This window comes from Puntigrus tetrazona, chromosome 11 (assembly GCF_018831695.1).
Source record: "Puntigrus tetrazona isolate hp1 chromosome 11, ASM1883169v1, whole genome shotgun sequence".
Lineage (NCBI taxonomy): Eukaryota > Metazoa > Chordata > Actinopteri > Cypriniformes > Cyprinidae > Puntigrus > Puntigrus tetrazona.
Window position 1 is genome coordinate 10,226,912 of NC_056709.1, and position 27,954 is coordinate 10,254,865.

Here is a 27,954-nt window from a genome sequence, read left to right on the forward strand (position 1 = left end):
TCAGGATCCCATGAATGAAAGTGTTCCTTCTTTGGATGCCTTCCTGTGTGATGGATACAAGGAGAGGATCAGTGAGAGGGGCGAATCAGAGACTGGGCAGCCCAAAGGTTCTCCTGCACTCCATGACTCCAGCTGGGTTAGACGGTCTGGTGCCAGGTCATCTTGACCTGAGCTGGGCGTTAAGCGGTCATATGCCATTTTGTATTCACGATCAAATGCATCTGTGAAAATAAATGAAGATGTTAGTAATGATAGCAGTTATCATGTTCTACGGTTTAAAATAGATGTATATAGTACATTTAAAAGTTTTAGTCAGTAAATTAAAGTAGCTTATGCACACCAGGCTGCATGTACTAAAAAAGCTTTTCAATTCAAAATATCTATTTTAATATATTTTAAAATGTAATTTATTCAAAAATGTGATGTTAATTCCAGATATTTGCAGTCATTACTCCAGTCTTTAGTGTCAAGTGATCTTTCGAAATCATTCTAATATGCTGATCAAAGAAATGTTTCTCATTATTATTGATGTTGAAAATATATGCTAGAAGGTCTGCATTTGTTTCAGGATTTTATGAGTGAATGAAAAGCAAAAAATGCATTTATTTAAAATAAAAATAGAATTTTGAATAAAAAATCTTACTGAACCCAAACCTCAAAACATTGTAAAACAAAAGCAAACAGCTCTGTGTATGCTACTCTTGCCCAAAAACCACCAAAGACAGGGAACAGGATGTCTCTATATAAGCTTCTGCATATGATAAGAAATAAGGAGAAATGAGTCATTAGGTTGGCTTGTCAAAATGATTAAAACCGCTTCTGTGTATGCTTACACTGTTCTCATACCGTTGTCTGACAGAAACCTAGTCAGGTTCCCAGTAGCTGCAGTATCTGACTCATGGGCTGGTAGACATCGTTCCTCTGGATGCTCTTCACGACCTCTGGCAGCTCTGGACTCACAGCCTGCTCCTCTATCCTCAGATCTGCAGGATTTTCCTATTTAAAACATAGACCCAGTATGAAGTAGATGGCTAGTACACAGGGAGCAAAACTACTGCATCTGCTGTTTTTAGTAGGTTTAACTTTGCATTTAATGTAGTTCTTATTAAACTTTAAATACTGTTTGTTATATATAAAAATGTTAATAAAGATACATAAATAGTATAAACATATCTAATATAAATAAAGACAAAAGCTTAAATTAAAACAAACTTAGTGTCCTATCAACTAACTGGAATAAATGAAACTCAAATTACAAAATTACTCAAATTTAACTAATATTTTCTCTTGCCAAATAAATAATATAAATATAAAAATACTGTGACTACAACTCTAATACCAATGCAAGTGTATAACTAAAAGTTTTTCCCATATTTTTTCTCTTCCACCCAGGCAAAGTCCCTGATCTCTTTAGAAACTGATGCCACACTTGAGCTTATGCCTCATGGTTTGAGGCGTGACTCACGTCCATACCACAAAGGATAATATGTTGCAAATATTTGCCAAAACCCTTTCATGCACATTCCACAGCCATAGAGCTCTGTATGACAAACATATATATACTTATATATATACTTATATATATATTTGTATTATATTCTTTAATATGATTTCAAAGCAAGTAGCAAGGTTTGATGGTCCTGATGCAGTCTGGATTGTCCCACAGGATCTGGACCAGACATTCTTACTGTCTTCAGAGCACAACTTTGCAGGCTAAAGAAAGCAAAACAAAACATGTAAAGAAATGCATAAGCTTTTATTAGGAAGTACAGTGTCATCAGCTACAGCATTGGAGTGTTTATGCATTCAGCCACAAATGGAAGAGAAACATCACATGGGAATTTTTAAAATTACCTGAGAATCTCTGCAGTAGTGTTTGGAGCTCAAATAGAGGCCTAACTGAGCTACTGGCCAGATCCAGCCTACGAGAAAAACCACACCAGGTTCCAGAACACAATGGGGTGGTGATCCACAATGGCTGCAGATGAGATAGCCTGATCCCCTATAGTTCTCCAGCAAACTTTCCAGTTCCTTCCACAGCACCAAGGACTCAGGTAGGGCCGCAGTAACTGGCTCCTGCAGCACAAAACATTAAAATAACTAAAAGTTATTATCAGGTATTAGAGCGTATTGAGCGTATTACTTCCAATGTTCTGGAAAATATGTAAGTGAAAATTGAAAAAAATAATTGCATCCGTTTATATAAATCATATTAAAATAATGTAAAATAAATGTTTACAAACCTAGACACCATAAATAAGTATTTAGTTTTCGTCACAACAAATCCTTTAACAATAAACACTAGTCAAAAGGCGGCAATACAAGAAACAGCCATGAAACAAGCTAGAATTAGAGTATAGTAAAACACCATATACTGCATTTATTAATTTGTATGTAAAGAAAACGCTAAAACCATGTACGTGAAAAGGAAATGTGATGTTAGTTTGCATCAACTCAAATATGTATGCTTTGCATGATTTTGCATGCTTGACATTAGTGCATTATAAAGAAGTACCGTCGATTTGGAATGAGAAATCACCATGTTTCAGTTCTTAGTTTTCCAGAAAATGGTACATAGATAATATAATAAAAGATCTGATGCATTCAAAATATGATTCGAATGATTCAGGTATAATCTGAAATGTATTCTTACAAGGTCTTTTTTTGCCATTGCTGAATAGATTACTAGCAGCATTATATACGCAGCATTAGTTCATCTGCAGTGTCTGTCACCAGCAGTATGTGCATCTTGAGAGGGGATCTGAGAAGATAAAAGAAAACAATTAGATATAGTGAATATTTCCATAGAAATGTCTATTGTGTGGTTGCAGGCCAAATTACCTTTCCTGGTCACCAGGTTTCTGATGTCCATTGAGCAGAGCGAAATGGAGGCCACAAAGGACAAGTGCTGGCCCAGTTAGAATCATCTGCTGTCCAACCAGCCATGATCTCTTCATCATACACCCAAACTCTCACCCAGGTGTTGCAAGTGCTGAACAACTGGACATACGAACCTAGAGCGTCAAACAAAGTTAGCCATGTCTGCTGCAGTAATCGCCAGCATAACCGTCATTTAAAAACTCACTTCCAGCATAGCGTGATTCTGCATAGACTGTGAAGGCTGGAATCAGAACTGCGCGTCTGAGATCTACCGAGCTTTCATTGCTGTCGCGGCGGACCTGAAGGACAAAAGACAAAACAAAGTCACTCTCTGCGGCAAAAGAGCTTTGGGAGCATGATGTTTTCTCATCAGAGAGCAATCTTCTCAAAACAAGTCACATTTCAAGGTGGTGCCTGCGGATTATGAATGCACTAATTCTGATGGCGATGAATGAGGAGAGAGGGCTCTGAAGTCTGGGGATAAGAGGCGTGTATGCGGATGTGAGTGATTGGGAGCACTCCAGCTAACCCACGTCAGGCTGATTGAATCCTCAGGCCCCATTACTGCAGAGCCAGACACACTCCCAAAGCCCACATCACTGGCCTGCTTCTGCAGCTGCTGGAGCAGAAACAATGACCAGCCTCATGAACAACTTGCACAGCACTCATATGCAGTGTGTAATGCCACCCAAAGCATCACAGATAATGGAAAGAATGGAAAAGTGGCACATAAGTTCATTTTACAATACAATTCTTCACAATTCGGTGCCACTCCTTCATGCCTTTAAACATGGCTCATATCTTTCCTTAGTTTCTCTAGTTGTGCAACATTTATTTATCTAAACAAAGCCAAAAAATAAAGAGGAGTACTCATGGGCCTGATCGTGATTTCACAGCCTGCCTGTCTGTCTTGGCCTATTATTCAGGAGAGAGGCCTCAAGTTTTACCCGAACAGTGAGCCACTTAAACAACATTATGCATTAATAGTAAAAAATGTGGTATGTATTTTTGCCATTTTGACAAGTGTGCTCACTTAAACCTCATCCTAAGATTCACTGTCTAGAAAACCCAGGGCAGACTAATAGAGTGGAGTCACTCTTTTGAGCTGAGTGTATCATGTTCACAGACAAGTGTGTGAGATAAATATGAAGCATAAGCATAAATAAATAATGAATGTTTATACTGAAATTACATTAAAATTACTATTACTATAATTCTATTTCTAATGCCAATGGATAAACTCACACAAAAAAAAAATCCATTAAAACTTTACATAGATAAACATTAAATAATGTATTTATGGTAAAAAAATGGAAGAGGTCAATATAACAAATGACCCTCCAATTTCAAAAAACCCAATTATCATAAAAAGAAGCAAAATAAAATATGTGTTAAAATATAAATATAATTCACAAAACAATATAGAATCTAAAAGTATAAATGGTTTTATATGTGCTAAATAGTTTTTATTTTATTTTTATTTTATTTTATTACTCGCACAGATCATAACACTCAATAATTTATGTAAGAGTAATAAATTATTTTATCCCCATGGTATTTTAAATAATGACAGCATTCCCAATATAAATTGTATTATATAGGATGGTGTCTGGATATATCTATAAGAATGTAGGATGAAGCAAAGCATAAAAAAGTATTAAAGTGCCTGGCATTTTAGATAAAAGTGCTTCTTCAGAGAGCATATTTAACCAGTGAATCCAGCAGGCGTGCCAATGGTGAGGAGCTGGCGGGTAGAGTCGAGATGGTGCAGATGGGCTTTTAGCAGTGGTTGCTCCTGTAAGGGCTCCTTTTGGGACGTGTGACCTGCTGAGTGACGTCACGCTGTAGGGAAGAGAGCCATCGAGTCCCAGGAATCATCTCAATCAGAGAGAGCAATCGGGGTCACCTGACCCAGAGAGATTCACACTGACCCGGTCAGAGTTCCAAGTCCTGGTGAGGATAACAAACAGAGATGAAACAGTGCAGCAAGACCTTCATTCAAGGCCTGCTCCAAAGTAAATTTCCAAACATCTTATACTGTAATATAGGCGTCTGGGGAGGAAAATCGTGAATATAGTCAGCTAGCTTTCTCAGCGACGCCCTTCCCAACAGAGAGAGCTGCTTTGAACCGTCCAGGGTTGGGGTAGGCAAAGTCCATAGAGAAGAGGAAGAGGAGGGAGTAGGTGAGAAGGAGGCCAGGGAGGTGGTCGCTGCTCCTGACCCTGCGCCATGACCCACAGGGGAGGAGGGGCGAGGGAGAGAGACGAGTGCGTGGCGAGGTTGGGTTAGGTGCTGGGGCTGAGGCTGCTGGCATGCGGGGAGAGCTGTGAGGGGGCGGGGTCTGGTGGCCCTTCAGGTCCCAGCACTGAGAGAGAGCGCTGGCTTAACTTGGGCTGCTCAGGTTGTTCATGTGAGAGATGAATCTCTTCAGCCAGGTCTCGGCAGTGATTGGGGTATCTGCATTATCACCCTCACGGTAGGGTTGAGTCTCGGCCATCATAAGGACAGAGGATCAAACCCTGCTTCTATACCTGTCCTCTCAACCACTCGACCAAAGAGCACTGCAGCTCACACTCCTCTCACGCCCGATATGCTCCTCTCCGCAGCAACTGTGCAGCTGGCAGTCCTCTCACGGCAACTGGGTGGGCTCTACTTCCTTCGTTCGATCAGTGCAGAACAGTTCATTGCTGAGTTCGTGCTGTTTTGTCTGGAGATTAGATCAAGAGTGTTTGTGCTGCAGCCTTTCCTCCGAAAATATCAGTGAAGTTTTGGCCTTTTTGAGTCTTTGGAAGACCAGAAAAGACATCCCTGGTTTTCCACATTGTTGGTTGCAGATGGATGGATTCCAGCCATAGAGGAGATGAATCCTCTTTCTTCGAGAGTACAGTCTGGGACACTGGACATTAAAATGAGATGAAATGCAGTCAGAGAGTTGTTCAAATAAAGCATATAAAACCAGTTTTCAGCTTGCAGTCACTTCTCATTAGGTGGAAGCACATAGAGATGTTTAGTGCAACTCGTGTTTGTAATCAAATACTAGCATTTGCTATACTTGCTAGTTGCTTATTAGCATGCCTATTATTAACATATTGGATACCAATAAGCAGCAAATTATGAGTTATTGGTTTGTTAATAGTGATAACTGGACCTTGTGAAACCACATGTTTTTAAAGTTATCTGATGAACAGAACATTTAAAAAACAGCATTTAATTCCATTATAACTATTTTACTGTCACTATTCTGCATTACTGTTTAAACATTTATTTGGATTTTACTCAAATTCTATTAGAATAAGTAATAAGGTAGTACATTATAGTGAACATGCTATGTTTTATGTTTTAGGCAGAATAGCATTCTACCAATATTACTCACATAGACAGAGTTTCTGTCCTTCTCCTTCAGTCTGGAGAGGGGGTTCTCCTCACTCCTCCCTAACCTCACCTCCTCTTTAGACAGAGAATCATAGCCCTGATCAGGCTGACCACCTGGAGATCCAAACAATACATACAAACACTCTAAACACTTGTGAAGCCATTGCAGTGTGCATAAAAGAACATCCTTGAAAGTAATGTTAGAGATGTTTTGTGAGTCTTTTCTGTGTCTCACAAATCTTTCCTGCTTTGCTTCAAGTTTAGCCTACTTGCAAGATTTTGGGTGATTTAGTACGTGGATACAGACTCTTAGGAGAATGATTTCAAACAAAGTTATTTCAACTAGCACATCTTAGTAGTATGATAATATAACATCAAGAGAACAGTGATTTACTTTCTCATATAGCACAATCAGATAGAAACACAGACAGAGAAAACACTCACACTCACAGGGTAGCTAGCTACAGAGCCACACTGAGAAAGCTGATGGAGCATAAAGCTCACATCACAGTGCTGCCTCAGAGGTGAAGCTAAAATAACTGCCATTGTCATTCCTTTTTTCCTTTCTCGCCTCCTCAGTCAGACTTCTGCTATACCACCTGCTGGAGTGCTCCAAGTAACTGCTAGTCTCTTCTGTCAAACCATGCATCTCTCAGATCTTCTCCATGACCATCACCTGCCTGTATTAGAGTACTTCAAAAGCAGTTTGAACATATAGGAGGGCCTTTCTTTCTCTGTATTTTAATATTTTGTCAGATACATACATATTTTTTTTTTTTTCATTTCATCACTTTCTTTTTCTGTGGAATACAAACTGTACAGTATTTTTTGTCGTGTGATAAGTATTAATGGATGTCTACTGCTGTTCTGAACCATATTAAGTTTCATTCCATGAACAAATTCTATGCATCCTTTGATATAAGAAACACGAGGATATAGAGATGAATGCTAGGCCCATCTCAGTTTAACGATCCTGCAAAAACATTACTGCGCTACTGTTTAAATGTTTGGGGTCAGTCAGATTAGCAAAAAATAAATGTATATTCTTTATTCAGCAATGATGCATTAATTTGTTCAAAAGTGACAGTAAAGACATTTATAAAGCTACACAAAGATTTATTTTTAAAATAAATGCTGTTCTTTTGAAGTGTCCAGAACAAATGTATCATGGTTTTCACCTAAAAATGTAAACAATATAACTATTATAAGCATTGATGTTAATAGAAAATGCATCAAATCAGCATATTAGAAATGACTTCTGAAAGAACATGTTGATCATAAATACATTAAGTAATGGCTGCTAAACATTTAGTTGTCATCACAGGAAAAATGCATTTTAAAATATACTGAAATAGAAATTACTGTTTTAAATTGCATTTTTGATCAAATAAATGTGGTTCTTTGTCTAAAAGAGAAGTATATATATATATTATATATATATATATATATATATAAAAGTATAAACCCCAAACTTTTAAAGAGTAGTGCATTTTATAATGTGTATTTGATACACATTTTTTCCCTTTGTTTTATTAAAGTTGATAATTTTTTTTTTTTTGAAAATTGCATTCAAAATGAATTTGGATCATCTGAGGGCATAATGCTTTGTTCACTGCACCACATGTGTTATACTAATGTGTGTAAAGAAATACAGAAAAGACTGGAAAGCGTAGAAAAAAAGGGTGAGAGATGTCTTTTCACTCCCACAGTGTAATGACTCTCCTAGAGACTTCTGACGAGTTTGAAGGAGAGAGAAGCACGTCCTGTTGTGCCGAGAGCACAGTGGAGAACTGATGATGGAACGAGAACACAGAAAGACTGAAAGCAGACCGGGTACCTGTGCTGGATCTGTCATCACTGGAATCCATTTTAGTGAAGTCTGTATCAATGGAAACCCGCTCTGCCGAATCGTTTTAGAGCTGTCCAGACTGCCATGGCTGACGCTGTCGAGATCACTGGCATCTGCTCGGAAGAAGAGTATGAAAGACAGTTAGCAGGAGAAATAACAAGTAATATATTTCAAAACACAACAGCGCAACTTGAAAAGTTCTCTGGCCAGGGATTGCATCATATTTCAAAGTGGCAACAAAGCAAAAAAGAGCAATGAAAAAACGTGTGTAGTGTGTTTAAGCTTCCCACTTGGTTAAGGGCTTTCAAACCGAGATTATCTTTCAAACATACATTAGCATTTAAACTGTAATGCAACTAAATTTGTTATATTTATGCCTTTCAAAAAAGGTAACATAAACAATCCAAGATGCATGCTTAGTACCGTCTTGTGTGGTTAATTTTATAAAGTTATTTTATAATATTTAGATTTTTATTTACCAGAGACAAAAATAGAATCTATAACATACATTTCATAATTAAAAATCTTTAATGACTACTTTTTCAAAAGGTTTGGAGTTGTTACTTTTTTATTTTTTGATATTAATGGTATTACGAGGTAAATTAATTAAAATTTTAAATGTAATTTATTCCTCTAATGGTTGATAATTCAGCTGCCATTACTGCTGTTTTCAGTGTCATATGATACTTCAGAGATCATTTTAATATTGTGAAGATTATAATATGGCAACATTTTTGTTGAAACAGTGACCATGTTTTTCATGATTCTTTGATAAATAGAAAGTGCAGAATTTATTCAAAATAGTTTTTAAACTATGCTTTACAATAGTCTTGACTTTTGATCAATTTAAGTCATGCATGTTGAATAAAAATATTAATTTCTTTAAATAAAAAAATCACATTGACCCCAAAAGTTTTAATGGTACTGTACATTAATTTATTATAACTTAGATTCAACAAATTAAGAAGTAAATTCATATAATCCACTAATTAGGTCTGTACTCACTAGTCCTTTAGTGTGAGATAAATTCATTCTGCATGACAAAGTTGCAGTTTTTGGGGCTTGTGGGTTATGGCAGCTTGTTTTAATTATGAAAGGCCTCTTGTGCCCTTCTCTAATATGCTGTTTACAGGGGACTGTGTGAGAGAGGAGATCAAATCAGACTCAGACTGTGAACTGTAGTGGATGAGGAGGCGGCTATCGACTCTTATCTTAATTGGACCCATTAAAGTCTTTCTGGTTCAGCAGGCAGGCTGGATCTAGCCCGAGTACTGAGGGGGAGATAGATTAGAGATGGTACCTCCTCAGGCACAAAACTCAAGTAACCCTGTCTTTGTGAGAAATGATGGAAAGTTTTTCTGACAGTGGGAAATGATATCGAGTCCATGCTCCCCTGCAGACTTGGCTAACTTCTCAAAAGGGATTTCTTTATTCTGAAACAACTCTGATGATATATCTAACAATTTTGAAGGAAAATTAAGTCGACGAGAACGATTTTAACTTTGCAGAAGCAGTGACTGTAGCTATTAATGGACTGGCTACTAATAATGAATTCAGTTACAAAAAAATCTAGCAAACTACCTTCTCTTTAAACAGCTTCCTAACCAAAATGAAATCTCAAAAGTGGCTTATTTGGAACCGACTTTCAAAGGCAGCAATTCCAAGCATAATTCCTTCTCATATGAAACACCTAATCCTATAGACCCACTTACAATTTATTTCAATAGAGTTACCATTGCTAAGCTAACATACACTGTGTAAAATACTCATATTTTGTAATGTATTTTTTATGTTAGACTAGTCATAGTTATTTGGGTACAATTTGGATGGAATTTAATTTAATTAGACATTTAGATAATTTCCCAGCCTTGTACACCATCTTGATTTTGGAGTGTTTACAGTGCATTAAAAGACTGTCAAATCTTTTTCTTTTTTTTTTTTTTTTTTACATTTTTTTCAGTATTAGAAAGGTAACAGAAGGCAAGAAAGGAAAGAAGCAGCATTATCCTGTATAATTGTTTTATATTGGACCTGACTTTGTTTTTACAGGAAATTTAAAGAGTGTGTCCACTTCTGTGGAATGTGTGAAATGGAGTTGGGGGTTTTACCAGAGAGATGGGTGTCTTTTGGGTGGGTGGTCTGCCTCCTCCATACTTGTTTGAACAGCACCACACCCCGAACCACATTTCTCAGCTTTCCCCACAGGAAGTATCCCCCTCTGGTGGAGGAAGGCCATGTGCTCTCCAGAACAGCCTGGGGAAGAAGAGCACAGTGAGACACACAAAGACACACACACACACACACACTCATATAGAGATTAACTAAATAATTCTACAGTGCAACGCCTCTCATTATCTTAAGTAGATTGTGTTTCTCTCTCAAGGACTAGCTGTAATTACTCTGATAGAATTGGAACAACACTCAGCTGCCCGGACTTATGTCTCTGTGAGTGTGTCCTCTTGGTATTTTGGGACGTCTTGCAAAGCACACACAAAAAATGGTCCCCGGGGAGATGATTGCTAGTCTAAGCTTTTGTCTAATGATAACAGGCATGAGAAATAGAGTCACATGCCAAATGCGCTGCCAGCTAGAGGCTCTTGAGCATCAGCCTAACACACCTACACAGGATAAATCTGTTTTTCTCTGCTTGTTTTGAAAAAGTAATTTTACAAAAGAAATTAAACAAATTTGTCACCTTTTGAAGAAAACTAATGCCCCAAGATGTATTTGCATACTTATACACTTAAAATATATTGATGTCATTTCATTAGATAACAAAATGTCAAACCAGGTGGCATTTACAAACCAATTATGCCAGAGCAGCGGTTGGGTTGGAACTCATAAATGGGTTGCTGATCTGTCCTGATTCTGTCTGTTCTAGTTAGTAGGCTAGTAGGAAAATGCTAAAAGCAAAATTGCAACTAAAGATATAATTGTGCACATAACATTTAATATAAAACCCATAAACATGCAAAAACGTTTGCCCGCAAAAATAAATATGTTGACTAACTTCTAAAATTAGGAGAAAACAATATCTTATATCTTTTGTTTCCATTTCAGTGCAAATTAAAGTAACTTTTGTAAAATCTATTCAAATCAGATGTGACATAGTTTGCATGACATTTTCTTGTCCTCAAATATCAATATCAGTATAGATAATATGTGACCCTAGACCACAAAGGAAAAAAAAAAAAATATATATATATATATAAACATAAATATATTAAAATTTATTATTTTTTTGCTTAGTAATAGGCAAAATCTACATTTTCAAATGGCTGTATCTCAGCCAAATATTGTCCTATTATAAAATTGTATATATATATTTATATATATTTATTTAGCTCAATTTCAAAATGTTTTTGTTTTGGTCCAGGGTCACATATATGTATATTTATTTAGTATTATTTAGATTTACTACGCCCTATGTAACATAAAAACATGAAAACTATTCTTACCCTGTTGTAGTATCCATAGGTAATGGCATTAGGCTGCACTCCGGCTTTCTTCATTTCAAAAAGAACCCGGACAGCAAGAACAGGCTGTCCATACTGCCCACACAGCTGCATCAGGACCCGATAACACACCTCCATTGAAGCAGAAACCAACCATTACTTTCAAAAACCACAACACCGTGGAAATTTCCACTGTCTAGGTACAGCACAAACTGTACTGGCAAATCCAATCAATAGAGACTGTTAGGCGATTCTACCTCATCAGGGGGCTGCAACTTTTTGTCCTGCATGTTTCTCAGCACGTCGTAAGCAGTGTGCAGCGCCCGCACCTTGGAGTGGCAGGCGCTGACATAAGCGGGCAGGCAGATGAACCACAGGCCGTGACAATGCCTGAGGAGACACTTGGACCACATCTGTGGGATGGAGGAGTATGTCTTAGCCATCCTCTGGGCTGATTTGATCTCCTACAAAGGGAGGATCAGAGAGAGGATGGAGCATTAGAGAGGAGGGGGAGATTTGACAAGCGGCATCATGGGGTGTGATTTGGATGAGATTATCGCTTGAAATACCAACCTGTTGGGAGCGCCTGAAAATGGCAGCTGGGCTGATGGGACTGATGTGTCTCACGGCTGATGTTGCTTTGGGGACTCTGGGACCATCCTGAAGCTCACAGAGTTGGGGTTCAGTACCGAAACCCACTGTAGCTGCAAGACATCAAGAGAGCATGCTAAGCTTGTACTTGATTGTTATTGTCAAGTCACGTCAAAGTTTATTTGTCAAAAGCACAATGCTAACATGCAGCACTAACTGCAGGCAATCGATATTGTTTCTGCAGTTTAGAGAGGATTATTATAAAGATACAAATGCAGAATTTAAAAGTTAAAAATAAAATATAATATTAAAGTTATTTATTTTGTGCTATGTTTATGAAAAAGTAGACATATTAAAATTCTACAAAAAAACTTAAATAAAACAATAAAATAAAATGTTTGAATAAATTCACAAAATGCATGACAAAAATAATAGAAAATCTCTTTACAAAGCATTTTAAAAATTACAAAGCATTTTAAAAATATGAACAGCATACCACATCTTTAATGTCAAGACACTCCATTGCCCATTATAACAAAATAGTACCAAATCCGAAATAACAGATCCACTTAATATTATCACATGCTCTCTAAGGAGTGTGCATTACTGCTTTAGTGAGAGTTTCTATGGACAGACGATCCCAGAGGGGTTTATTCTACATACCGCACCCTGGGAAAGGTTTAGAAGGGGATTATGCTATGCTACAATGCCATCTGTGGTGTGGCACACTGTTTGTGTGCACGGTGTTGTAGTGTGCATGGGAGTTTGTCTGTATGAAGTTTCTGTTGTACCTATAAACAATAGGTGGCTCTTCTCCTTCTGGAAGTGCTGGCAGCTCTGGAGGGGTGATGTAGACCGTGTGCTCGCTGCGGTGGGATTTGTCAAGCTCAATAAGCCTCGTGTCTTCTGGCTTATCGCTGTCCACCCAGAGTAAAAACACACTTTATGAGATACAGTTTTTTGATTCCACTAGAACACAAAGTAGAGGCAATGACCCATGAGGAAAGTAAAATGTCGAAAGAGGAACCAGAGAAAACATTTATAGCAACTGAAAGCCTTAAAAAAGCCTTATCACTTGCTAACTTACTCAGTACTACTATATATTCAAACAGACACATCACATGTCAATGCAGAGCTACAGTTTGGTCAGAATTGGGAACTGAATCTTGAACCAGACACACATATTGCCATACAGCCATGCCAAGGGATTTTCCACTGTCTGGCCATGTTGAAGTTTGCCAAGTGCAGATGATCTGATCTCAGATCAGATGAAGCACTGGTGTTAGTGTAAATGACCCTGATAATCTCCCACATTGCTGCATCCGACTGATCTCACATCTGTACCAAGAAGCTCTGATCCTCCTAGTCTTCATCCAATCCTCCCCATCTGCCTCAGACGCACTACAAGTGCACTGACCTGGACTTAATGCCTAATGTTGTATTGCTTGAGGGGTGCGAAACCATCGCAGTGCAATTTATAGGCTAGACAAGGCTTGGAGGAGCCAGTGTGCATTTAGCCTTCAGACAAAGTCTGTCTACAAGCCCTGTAAATGGACCATAAATGCATCATAATGCCTATGCCACTGTAATACACTGGCTATCAAATAAAGCATGACTTTATATCTATTGATAGAGGGAAAATCAGTTTAAGTATCTGTAAAGCATTCTCTGCAAAATGGTTTTAGATCCTATTGTTAAAAAAAAAATTAGACAATCAATAAGAGCAATAGAACAAATCAAGCTCTTGCAGAACTTGCCAAATGAATTTCCCTGAGAAGGTTTTTAGATCAATCAGTGGCTCTTTTACCAGAAAAACAACATTGATGACTGTGGCATCAATTAGAGCTCTCTGTAATGCACCAGGATGCCAAAAGGCACTTTCCATCAATACAGTACAAAATGAAGTCTGAAGTCCATTTTCAACAAGTAGTCAGTAAAAGCAGGTACTTAACCTTTAGAAAATGTGGAAAAATTCTACTTCAGGCAGTCAAAGTAGATGTTGTGTGAACAGTTTTATTACCAGCCTGATTTTTCTCATGATATCAATTATATATATATATATATATATATTATTTGTTTAGTATATATATCTTTAGCACATATGATACCTCAGGAGGTAAAAGTGCTGTATTAGCTGTTTTATTGAAAGCCTGATTTTTTTATGTTTCTTATTTTTATGCATATCTATATCTACATCGATTTGACCAGAAATTTGTTTATTGCGTGAGAGAAAACAGAGCAATAGTACAAATCTAGCAATGTAGGACATTTGTTGCCAGGGACAACAGTGTAATAAAGAGTTTAAAAATAGTTTCAATAATATTCCACAGCAGAACACTACGGTTGTTCAATTACAATCAAGTATTTGAGAGAGCCTTGTAATAATTATACACTGAGCTGTACAATACGCTCAAATGTGCACCGTTTTCAACACTGAGAGAGCTTTGAACAAACGGTTTGAATACAGAGGCAGCACCAAAATTAAACATTTCGCCTAGATACTCAGAAAGATGGTTATGTATTACTAAATTATGATAAACTTTAAAATTGGTTCATTGGATCACTGAGGTGTCACACTGTAACCAATTGCTTTCAGGCCATAGTGGTACATGGTTTGTCCTTTACCTCCCGGGTTCCTTTATAAATGTCCTCTGTGAAAACAACCCACAAACTGTGTCAGTTTAAATCAGCTCAAACTGTCATTTTCATTACCACCACAGTGCTAAAGAACTGTCCTCCAAGGTCCTCGTGATAAGAGAAGGACAGGCCAGAGCAGGATAAGTGTGACTTTCACTGATGGCAGCATAATTGAAAGTGTAATACAAAGAGCTGCACATTCGTCTTTACTAGCACACAACAGCCTTGTGAGGAGGACAGGTGAGAGATGACTCCTGCTCCTCTAAACAAGAATAAATTGTGCCCCTTGTTGAGACGGATATAAATGTACTACAAAGGCACAAAACAACCATCCGGGAATATATTTGTCTGCAGTTTACAAAGGAGACAACTTGCAGCAGTTCACTGAAGATGCAGCTTCAGATGCGCAGTCTGGATCATACCGAGAAAGGGCATAACAGTTTTTAAAATAAGAAAACGCAAAGCGGCGTAAAGCACAGAAAAATTAATTATGCATGCAGGAACTCAGTGGTTCTGCAGAGACTCTGATCTAAACAGAAATGTTTTTAATTATGAAGGCAGCAAACATGCATCTTCAAAGCCAATATTCATAATACCAGCTATGAATCACCACACCCATGGTGAAACCACAAAACAAAAACAGGTCATGTCTGTCAGCTGAGGTCAAAAACCTAGGATGAGGGTTTTTCTTCTTAAACAGTCCTCATTACATTGAACTTTATTGAAAGGATTGCCCCTTGAGATCTGTGACCCTATTTTCAAGGGTCCTGATGACAGTCCTAATATTTTTAGATATCATTGATATAAATTAAGTAAAATAAAATATTTCTCATTGCCACTAAAAGCCATTTTTGTAATCAAGGGTAAGTACTCTAGTGACTATTTTCGGTTCTGCAATACATCAGAAGTTAATAGACACTGAATTAAGCAACTTACCTTCCCCCCTTTCTCCGTACCGAATAACTTTCCACGCAAGCAAGTGAACATAAAAGTTTAAAGAGAAAAGAGAAAAGGAAGTAGTGAGAAAAGCAAAAATAATAGGACAGGCTGTTTAGATGAAAAGCCAACGTAGAAAAGAACAAACGAGAGAACAATTGCTCACAGAAAATTAATAACCTGACATAAGTAAGCTCAAGGGATCACAACAGCACAGCTATTAACGACAACATTTCCCCTTACTGTTCTCACAAATCATGCCGTGTACACTTCCTTGAACTCTTTGTATTTTTCACATGCTCTTTGCTAAGAGCCTGGGGTGTAGTTTAAAATGGTAACTCTTTGTGCGCTTTGTAGAAGCAGTTAATACTGAATCTAATTAGGTGGCTTATTCTGGATAAAGGCATGAGATGTATTTCTTAGCGGAAACAAAATTTCATACCTTGTCAACACAGTCATCAAAGAAAGCAAGGCTTGCATCCTTATCGCTGACAAAAGAGCACTCCTCGATGAAACGAATGAACATCTGAGTCTTGGTCATGAGGGAGTAAAACTTTTGATGGGATCGATCACGACTCTTCAAAAAGCCTGCAAAAAGCCATATCGAAAGTCAAGGAGATCAAGAGGACAGTCAGAGAGGTGCCATTACAATAAAAAAGTGATTACATTCATTAATTGATTACTATAATTCACCGCCACAGTTGTCCATTGAGATTAAACATTTAATCAGTCAAATATAAGAGGGCGTGTCATGAATTACGTGTTGTTTACTGTCGTCATTGAGAAAGCCAGAGTTCACACTGTGTGAAAGATGTAATAGATTTTAACTTAGGGATTACATAAGAAGCTGCAGATGTGTTCTCAGATATTCTATTAATCATTGCAGTTTGTTGGACCTGTCAGGCATGTCTAATTTCCAATGGGGCTTTATCAAAATCGCCACAATAATTTCAAGCCTGATTTAAGCCAGACTCCACGGGCACAGGGCCAGATTTGAGCATTCTGAGCAGCTGCTGAGCTTCAGCATTCCACTAATGCATCACAGTGGACTCACTGTATGTGGTTGGGTCAAAACAAGATTTTAATGCATTGTTTTTTTGTGTTTTGATGCTGATGAAGCAACCCCATTACAGCTGTTCCTGATGTTCACAAACAACCTGAAACATCGAGACAGGAGAAATAGGAATCAGGCATCACGTCCATCTTGGCTGCTTACCTTGCAGATCAAATAGTGAACTGGCGTCAGTTGCTTTTTTCAGATGGAGCCTGTGTGATGGGCAACAGGTATGAACGGTAGCCTTTCAAGATGGCTGCCATGAAGCGCAAGAAAGCCTCCTGGATCTCAAGCTCCAAGGTTTCCAGACTTTTCCCACCACTGCCAGGTTCCCGCTCGCTCATGAAGGCCTCCATCTGTCCTTCCTCACGACTCATATGATAACCTATGGAAGATTAAATTACTATTTCTGAACTTCCATTTCAGATTCAGTAAGATTTTCCTTTATTTTCATTTCAAAATATGTTAAAACAGAACACATTTAAATTGGACTGCAATTTACTATAATTATTGTAATTACTGTATTTTTGCTCAAATAAATTCAGCCATAGTAAGCAAATAAATCAAAATATTACACCAAATAGAGTACAAGGCAACTTTCATGCACAAGGAGAAATGTACTGATAATGTCTAGGTTATATACGTAGCATATCTCCGTAATGAAGATATAGTAGGCTCCATTTGAGATATGGGTACGGTACATAAGCTCCTTTCACGTCACTTCAGAAAGGTCAAAAAGATTGTAGGCTTTGTCTGTTATTAAACATCCACTCAACAGACACATAGTGTTCTCTTAAAAATATATGGGAACACAGTCACTTAGCATACAGAAACACATCATTTTTATTAAAGTTTACCTATAAATAATCTCTCTCTTAAGGCCCAATTCTATGAGTCAGTACATTCCAGTACAGGATGTTTTTGAGAACCAAAATCACATTGAATAATTGAGTTCAAAGTCTGGTTCAAAGACTGAAGCATCAATCAGCTCTCATGTATTAGATAGTATTCCAGCACTCAAAAAAAGGCTTACTTCGCCTCTATCTAGCCAACTGCCCTCGTCTCTAAACCTCATCAAATCTCAAGGATGACTGGTTTTGCTTTTACTCGGTCAAGCATTCATAAAACATTGTTAGGTAATAAACATGATACTGTCAGAGCCTAAAAGGACAGTAGAAGGCCAATAAGAGTGGTACTTTCTGTGCAGTGAAGTGAACTCATATTGTCATGAAAAGGAGAAAAGATAAGTGAAATCATTTCTTGGTTGACACCACAGTGACCCGTCCTTACTAACCCGCATCCAGTTGCTGGTAGAGATTGCTGAGAGTGTTGATCAGATGTTTACAGGCTTTTCTTGGCAGGATCTTCCAGGTCAGGATCTGCGCTCTTCTTTGCTGAAATAGGCCACACATGTTTAGCATTTGTGAGGGTAAACAGGAGTCCATGCCCGTGAACAACATAACTGAAGGCTGCTATATAGTTTCAATGTAGCTTTACAAGGTCTGTAATCTTTAAGGTGAATACAGGCAAACAAACAACACATGCGCATGTGTTTAACACATGGTGGTACTGACGGTCCTATCTTTACTACAACATTCCTCACTGCTCATATATCCTGACCCTGATCTTTTAACCATCTGCATAAAGATAAAGAACGGTATTACTTGGAATTTCACTTGAAAAATGTTTGCTATTGCTTAGAATTTCTGATGAACATAAGCACTATTCATATCACAAAAGACACCAATCATCACCTACACTGGGAAATTAGTGTTTACTTTGTGGACTTATGTGATAAAAGATGACTTCATCTCAACAACATAGGTCAAAAAAGGTCAGTAGAGGCTCTCCTGGGAACTCAGAACTATGAAGAGGTAAAAAGGTCACTCACTGAGTTATAGTGTTGGTGTCCAGGTCCACACAGCTTATGTCCGTTGGTGGCTCATAGAGATCAAAGTACCGTGAATCCACCCCTACAATAAAAGGGCATGGAGCGCTGAGCACATCTGCCAGGGCCAGTGGGCAGAGAGGAATGTATGGGCACGGCCAGTGGAAGGGAAAAATCATCTGTGGAACACGTAAAATAAGTTCAGACAAGGCACAGCCAAAGGTGGGACAAAAAGCAAAAGAAACTGATACTGTAATAATCTTAAAATAGAAATAGGAAAGGCAAGAGTGAAAATGAATAGTCTTCCACTCACCGACACCAGGGCCTCGGTAACGCTGGTAAGAACAGCTGGGCGTAAAGAGTGAACTAGGATCTTATGTTCAGTCACAGCCAACACCAGAAGAGTCGCTGCATTTTTTGGGCCGAGGTTCAACAGCAGTGTAGAGAGCCGTCCGCCACTGTGGGCAGAGAAAATAGGCATGTAAACAATGCATACTCACTAAAAATAAAGCCAAACCAAAAATACAAAAACAAACCACAACAAAGAATAGCAAAACAAAACAAAACAAAACAAAAACAAAAACATAACATAACATAACATAAAAATCCAAAACAAAACCCAAAAAACAATGAGATGAGCAATTGATCTGTGTTCAGGTAATTGCTAAATTCAGAAAAAGGAGTCTCAACATGCTATAACTATATCACACTTAACCAGGTCCTGAGAAGTATCATTTCCACACTTCATGCTTTGATCAGCATTCATCTGACATGGTCAGTGTATCTTGTGTCTGATTTACCTCAGAGGGAGCGGAGAGGAAACAGGCTGGCTCAGCATCAGGCTATCATGTGGAGACAGCTGTGAAAAACAAGCACACAAACAAGCGGTCACAGTGAGATGAGGGCCAGGTTTGGCAGCTATTTGACCACACAATGTCATTTGTTTTGACACATTCAAGAAAGACGGTGATCAAACTAAGATGCCATTTGCACAAAACTCACCTGCACCAGGATACGTGGCCTTTGTGGGGAAGGGAAAGGAACCTTGTGCATGAAATGAGAAATATGCCTAAGGACAAATAAAAAAACACTTTTTAGTGGCCGCAAAGCGTTTTAGCTCGGCAATTTTGGCTAAAATTGTCCTTACAACTCACTTTTCAATGGGCAGAGTGTGTGGACCTGAGATGGAGTATCGGTAAAGAAAGGTCAGAAAGTTACGGAAAGCATCAAAAAAGGGCCAGTGAGAGAGAAGGCAGATGCTTTTGTTGGTGTGAACAGTCATGGATCCATCAGGCCTGAGCCCGTTAGCCTGCAGGCCCAGCTGAGAACACTGCTTGTCAGTCAAATGTTCTTCTGGGTAGGGCTCATAGAACTGGATGGCGGCACCGTAAACCTAAAAGACAGCAAAAGACAGACTCATGAACACCTTCTAGGATTTGAGATGGTTTACATTTTAGAAAACAAAAAAGCTTTCTTGACACCCTCATGACGTTATTACATTTCTAAAGTGCACAATGGCAACTATTTTAGACTTCTTGAAAGCAATCACCAACAGTATCTATTTCAAAAGGCTTTTCTCAAATCCACCCAGTGAGAAAGTGATACGGAAGATTTATTTTTGCAGACTTTTAGATCAGAAATATCTCAGCTTAGCCATGTTTCTTTGAAGCCGCTCACCTAAATGAATAAATTATACAATACTGCAGCACAAATAGCCTTGAGACTTGTTCGGCTGAGGAGAGTGAGCTGAGTGTACTGATGTGTTTGACATAATTGAGCTGACCCAAACAGCACTTTAGCAATGCATTATTAAACAGGCCAATTACACATGTTCATCTTATTTTCGATTCTTTTCTGAGGCCCATTATTCATGGGCAGTTTTGATATTCCGCCCGCGCTGGTTTCTAGCTGCTTTAAATTCTTCGCACATTGCTAAACCAGACAAGACAATTCACCTTCTTCTGTGTCTGATTTGAATGATGGTGCTGCAGTAAAAAGAAAACCTGCAGAAAATCTAAATGTTTGTGCGTGCTCGTGCGTGAATTTTTTCTCTGTACCTTCTCTCCAGAGGCGCCTGTGAGAACGAATGTCGAAAAGACAGGAAGAGAATATTTAGTATGAGAGGGCCAGCACTCAATCGACGCTCCCATCGGCAGGCAAAACAGGGGAACGGATTCAGGCAAAGGAAAGGAATCATAATCCTCCTCTGGATATCTGGACAAAAGACCTGCACACACCCCATACAAACCCTCAATTAGGCTGTATAGCTCAGTCAGAGACAACAGTTATTACTGATCCTGCATCGCTTGCTTTGTAATTAATTACTTGACCCAGTCTTCCATATGACAAGCTAATCGCAGGAAGCAGTTAAAGCCTAGATTTTTTTGCTGCTGAGAGCACTGAGCTTAACAATGACATCATGTTGTTCTTGCTACATGGGAGTATCAGGTTTCATTCATCTGCAGTCGTATCCTACTGCTCTGATGTGAACGCATCCTTTCCCTCCTACTGTTCATTGCAAGATGCACAACAAAAACACAAACTGAAAAACAACTCAAGACGACAGAGATACAATACCTGCTTTGAATGCAAGTGTGTTGCTTTTGGCCAAAGATTTTTTGTAGCACAAGTACACAGAGGACCCCCACTGTGAAGGCAGAAAAAGAGAAATTAAGTTGATTTTATACGGATATGTAAAAGGATGATTGCTGTGATCTGATGTTATTACTTATAATTTAAGGAAAACTACCCACCGAAAACACTTTGAGCAAGGTTTGACCAATACTAAAATTTTGGAAATACTGATAAGCTGATATTTATAGAAAATCTCTTAAATATTGGCTGACATCACAAAAAAAACACGCAAGCCGTGTCTTGGTGTTGAAATACTTGCGGTGAAGCCGTGAACGTTATTTTTGTGCCTGACCTTGTTGAATGGGAGTTTCAGATGCAAAATTTATGGGAGGAGATTGTCAATTAACTGGTATTTGCACCATTATTTAACACCCCAAAAAAGCACGTTTTAAAGCAGGTGGTAATTTTCTCTTGGTAGATTGCACTGGTCATTATGGAAATGATCTGACTGCGTCTGTGTTCTTTAATGCATGAATTGTCAGTAAATCACTTATAGAATTTTCTCCTCCCATCAGTGGTTTTATGGAATTTTGTTCTAATGCCAATTTACCCCATTTAGTAAATCTGGGCCTAAATCTTTAGATTTTAATGCAGTTCAGTGCTTCCTGTCTGAACAAGGTTCTTTGATTAGCAAGAATTCCATGGATGACCAGTACTGCTAGAAAAACTATCATGGGCAAGCATTTTTCCTCTAAACTGGTCATTTAAGCAGGATAGGGTGACAGTTCAGCTCACCATACTGCTGTTGAGATTCTTGTCCACCTTGCAGAAAGCATGCGGTGGTGTCTCTCCCTTGCCGGGAACAATGACACAGATGTCTGTGACAGCCAGCGTGGCGTGAGAGTGATTCTCAGAGGCACGCCGATATGTTATGTAGATCCTTTGGGAGGAGGAGCTACTGATATTAGCGGGGCGGCCAGAGGGTGTGGTCTGTATAATTTGACAGTCCGGCTTCAGTTTCTCCTTCCACTCAAAGAGCACGCTAAGAATCATGAAACAAAGGACATGAGGATAGTAAAGATTCTGCAAAACAAAAGTGAAAACACAACAGGTCCCAAAACCAATTGAGCTGTCTCATTGTCTACTGCCTGCATTATAACTACCCTAAAATACAGCATCCTAAATGGTATCTGCAAGAGACATGACTTATTCCAGTAGAATTGGATTTTAGCATGTTGCTGAAATAACTACATGATATTCTAATAAGCAAATTAGTAATTAGTTAAATATTAGTTAAATATAAAATTTTAAGAGTGTAGTTGTAACGTTTTTCTTCAAGAAAAATGGGTACATTTATAGTCAGTATCTTTGTCTACAATCTTTTTGTCACCGACTTTGTCAAAGAACAGACTTTGCTTCAAGAAGACGACTTCCAATACTCTCTAAGTAGGTAGCTTACTAGGTTTTGGAACACTCTTATGTGAAGATTAGATGTTTTACCCCAAGTCTGTGAGCGGCGGTTTGTCTCTGCCTCTCCTATAGCAGAGGAAGATCTGCGGCCCCATGAGGCTTCCTCCATTCAGTTCGGCAGGAAGTCCAGAGGGGGTGCATTCAACGCAGATATATCCTCGAGGTACTTCCTCCCCTAGGGAGCGAATCACCACAGCCACATCAGTGATGGGCGCCTTTAGCTGGGCTGAAGTCCTATGACCTCCATCCTCAGGGTGGACATCTTCCTCGAGGGGCTTAGACGAGTCGGTGAGTCCTGCCACCACAAAGTAGTCTGCTACACGAAGGCTTTTGTCTTCCATCTTCGATCATCCCCATAAAACGAGGACTATATATGCTGGAAAAAGAGAGTGATGTAAACAGAGTGAGCACAGAAATGTGAAACTGCAGCCTAATAAACACTCTTGCTTAATAATGCCAGGTGTTCAGATTCGAACATCCTCACGAATGAAAACATCCTTCTTTAAACCGGGAGGGATTTTTAAAAACCAATCAGCATATGCAGTGCGAGTTATACAACACTCCTAGGAAATACCATTCTTACCCTGGATAGATTTACTCCTTATGTGCTTAGAAAAGGATATGACCATTACACATCCACAGATGCAGAGCACATATTCATATAACAATCTTTGTGAGAAATATAAACTGGACAGACGGAAGCAATTAACCGTTCTTGCTGGAGAAAAAGGAATATTTCCTATTATGCTTTTGAATCATGAGTCATGTAGTTTGTACCTGCTCAAGTGCACAGGAAGGAAGAAGAAAATTACTTGAAAAGGTCAGACAACAAAGGGAATTCCTTTTATATGCATCAATGTGAAGTTTGTCACCATGAGCCTCACTAATACAACAAGCACTGATATCTTAATTAGAGATTCCTTCTCTTTCAAAAAGAGGCCTGGGGCTTTTAAAATACTACAAAATCTGACTTTTTAGAAGCCATTACTCTAGTCTTCAATGTCACATGATCCTTAAGAAATTATTATAATAAGCTGATTTGCTTTGTACTGCATAGTTTTTACTAGGGTACACAAACATGAATTTGGAATAAGAAATGTTTTTTAAATATAAACTTTCTAGTGATTTTCATCTAATACAGAGTACTCTTACATAAATAAATAGTAGTGGTCTTTTTTTCCCTGATCGAATATTGAACTGTACCAACGTGAGCCTAGAAAAGTAAACCATTACACGCCTAGTACCATCGTCATTATAGTGGACACCATCTGAAAGGTCTTTGGTGTCTTGCAGCTTTATAGCCAATGGCTTCTCTGTGATTTACAGTAATGGTCAACAGAGTCATGGGACATGGCTTAAGAGCTTAGGAATTGAAACTAACCTACTGACTAGTTCTTTTGCTATGACGAAGTTGAGCAGTAAAGAAATTTATTTTATGAGGAACCAGTGATGCTGATAATGTGAAACAGGAAGTTGCTGTTTCTACCAAATATTTTGGAAATGGTGACAAATCACCGGCAAATTTTATGATCCTGGTTAGATGCCGAGAATAAATACAGGCCTTAGAACTCTAATCCTTCTCATCCTTATAAACCTTTGGGCTTTGAAGGAGGGGTCTCTAGAACACTCTCTCTGTCCCTTGTCCAGCGACACTGACAAAGACACTGATTCACACTTTGTTCCAGATGTCCCTCCTATAGCTGATTTCACATATTGTGCTCAACAACATCACAGCAGACATAACATAAATCCATCAATCTGCTTGCAGAAACAATCAAAGATCCAATCACACCCACATTGTTTCTAGACATATACAACAGAAAGTCCACCAAACACAGTGAGGAGAAAATGTAGCAGATGTGTCACATGTTATGTGAGAGATTTAGGATTATATATAGACATAATCTCTCGGTCCAACAACCACGCCATCCACAGAGACTGACTGTGCCCTCTCTACCATCAGCAGAGAGAAATTATAATCCTCACCATGGCAACCATGAAGAAAAGCCAGCAAATATTCATGATTCGCCTTAAAAATGTAATGGTGGAGAGAAAATACTTACATAAAACTAATAAAATGAGTCACAGAGCAGAAAGCTCACTCTTTGGTAGGGATAATGATGCAGTAATGAGGACCTCGCAATCACAAATCAACCGTTCAATAACAACTGCTGGGGAGGAAAGGAAACAGCATAACCCGACAGGTTAGAAAGAAATTCTAGGCAAATTTGGATAAACATGCAGAGAGTTATATTGTCATTATATTGTAATAAGGCATATTGCGCATTGGAAAGCCCTGAGGCAGATTTCATTGTTATGTGATGCAATTACAGAGACTCTTGCTCTGACTCAACACTTTTCAGATAACTCATAGGAAGTCACTACTTTATTGAGAAACACCATGGCAACGTCAATGAGGAACTCAAAAACGCCCGGATGTGCGTTGGAAATGGCACTTTCATCAGACAAATCAACATGGGTCCTACGCAGCGGAAATCCTGGCATGGAGAACCCATGAAAGAAAATTACACTTAATGCCTGAGCCATCCTATCTTGCTGCTGAGAGAGAAATAAGGAACTCCTTTACTTCTCTGATCTCCGACCGACTTAATACTTGTCATTCCAAAGAACTGGAGTAAGAGATCGATGGTTCCCTTTTCCAGTTTAAATGACTGGACAGTTCCAGTTCACACAGTACAGAAAGCACAACGCAATACAGAATGATGCCACAGAATCGAAAAACAGACTCACATAATGGACATAAATCTGACAGTTACAGGAGGCCGTGAGTGTAATCATGATGTGATCTAATTCATGGGAAAAACAAAGACACTAAAATTATTGAAAAATTATAAATGTATTATTCATCAAATGCTAATAGTATAAAAAAAGAAACAAAACAAAAACAAAAGGCTGAAACTGTAGCAGTAATTTTCTGACAGAATATTATTCAGTGATTGCATATTTACAAAACAATGCAGTTAAGTGCACTTTTTATGGATGTTTTTACAGTTTAGTATTATATGATGTTAAAATAATAAAAATAAACAAAAATCAGCTCTCATGGTGATGTTTCAACCAAACTGGGCCTTGACCTAAAAAGACTTTGACACTGCTCATTTACATTAAAACTCCTTCTGCACAGAGTATATCTTTATGACTCATTATATCAGAGCAGAATAAACAAAACAAAATACTCACAGCATAACAAACACCATTTTCTAATAATTTTATCTTAGTACTGCTGTAGGAGGCACATGCTAAGCTTTGCCCTTCTTTCACCAACCTATGTCGTGTAAGAGCAACAGGATAAGCCAATTTAACAGCCTGTCCATAAAAACAAGTGTGATCTTATCCAGCTGTGCTGAAGCTATGGGCTGTGGTCCTGGGTAAGGGCTCCGTGGACCAACAGGCTCCCGATACTGCACAGTTCTGGGACAGCAGGGAGGCCTGGAGGAAAACACAAGAAGGGGGAACTAATGCAGCACATTTGGCCGAGCATCTGGTCCTGCTTAAGACACGGGGCGGACATTTGATTCCTTTGCACCATGCCGGGAAACAAGCAGACATCTGCATACTTCGGATAGGAGGAGGCAGGCAAGCTATTTCTATGTGGAAATGTTTTGTCAGGAAGACTTTACTGAGGTACAGGACAGGCAGGAATTCTTTTCTCTTTAAAGATCCAACTCAAACCCACCTACTACAACTTTTGAGTTAGAAGACACTTATAAAGCCATGCACTTATTCAACCTATTGTCAAGGGACAAATTCTGGCAAACATCTGGAGTTTCAAAACAATCTCTGCCCATGCAGGCTTTCCAAAGTGGACGGGAAGATGAAAACAACCAAGAGTCTTATTACTGAAAATGTTTCAACAGACGTTTCCCTTTAATGTAACATTTACTGTAATGTCATGATGCACTTGAAAGGAACGCCCAACTGAACTAAAGCATACATTTCTGAAGCTAGTTAAGCACATACTGTTAATAATAGTGAACGACTGAAGCGTCATACTTATTAAAATCATACTGATGCTTTAATAATTTTAAAAGGATACACTGGGGAATATTGCAGTTCAACGTGAAGACATGCTTATGAACGCACTGCGTTTTTTTAAAAATCTGAATTAAGATACATATCACAATGGCTCTAAATCCTGGATAAAAGCCAAATCACCACAATACATGATGGATGCTGTGAGAAATCTTCCTTAACCTCTCTGAAAAGCATTTGCAAATTTTTCATGCTCTGCTCACCCGGGCTTTTTCTTTCAAACAACTACAGCGTCACATTATCACATCAGACAAAAGTAACTCTTATGATCTGTATTTGAGCATGGCACCCTGTTGAGTAGCTATACCAAAGGATTTAACCCTCATATTCAGAACTGGGAGAACAAAATGTACAAATTTACAAATAAATCATAAAAAATACCACTAACAGATATATTACTACCACATTGCTTTAATGCCTATGGCTGTTTTGGCCCTGCAGACCACATCGCACCAGCACTGACATTGTAGTGATCCTTTTTATCATTATAGATCCATTTTAAATTCCAGTAAAATAACAGAACATTGCATGTTAAGCTATATTAATTAACAAATATCTAAAAAACGTGGTAAAATAGAAATATGAAGATGATACTGCATCCAGACAGCTGGGCTGGGTCAGTCTTACAATAACTCATAAATCATAAGGGCCAATGTAATTTACAACAGAAGCTCAAAATCCTGAATTATACCAATAGAAATATATTTCTAATATGCTTCACCGATAAATGACTCTGATCACATGGTGTGTAAATACAGTATCAGAATCAAAACAAGCGCACAATTACGGACGCGTGATGACAGCAGTCACTCCATCGCCGGTCAGTCTTACATTTTCATAACACAGATTGACCTAAAACGCTTCGTATGCATCACTTATCGCCTATTTTAACGTTTGGAATTACAAACAGAACGCAAATAAATGTTCGTGACCAATAAATAGATACGAGGATCGTACACTCACTGTTTCAGTAGGTCGACGATTCAGAGGACACGCTCATTGAAACACGGACCGTTATTTTGATTATTAATCACTGGACTGCAGAAGGCCCTTATGTATTTCCGTCCATTTTCATCAGACAAATAAATTATTCCTCTATCACGTATAAACATTCCCTCCGGGAGGGCTGTGCCTCATCTTCCCTATACGCTTTCAGAGATGCGCTCAGCTCCAGACTCACGCAAGCGCTTATGAA

At 38.5% G+C, this 27,954-nt stretch overlaps 1 pseudogene; it reads right to left on the reverse strand.

Moving 5' to 3' along the window:
* Window positions 1-27,954, reverse strand: LOC122354380 (annotated as a pseudogene).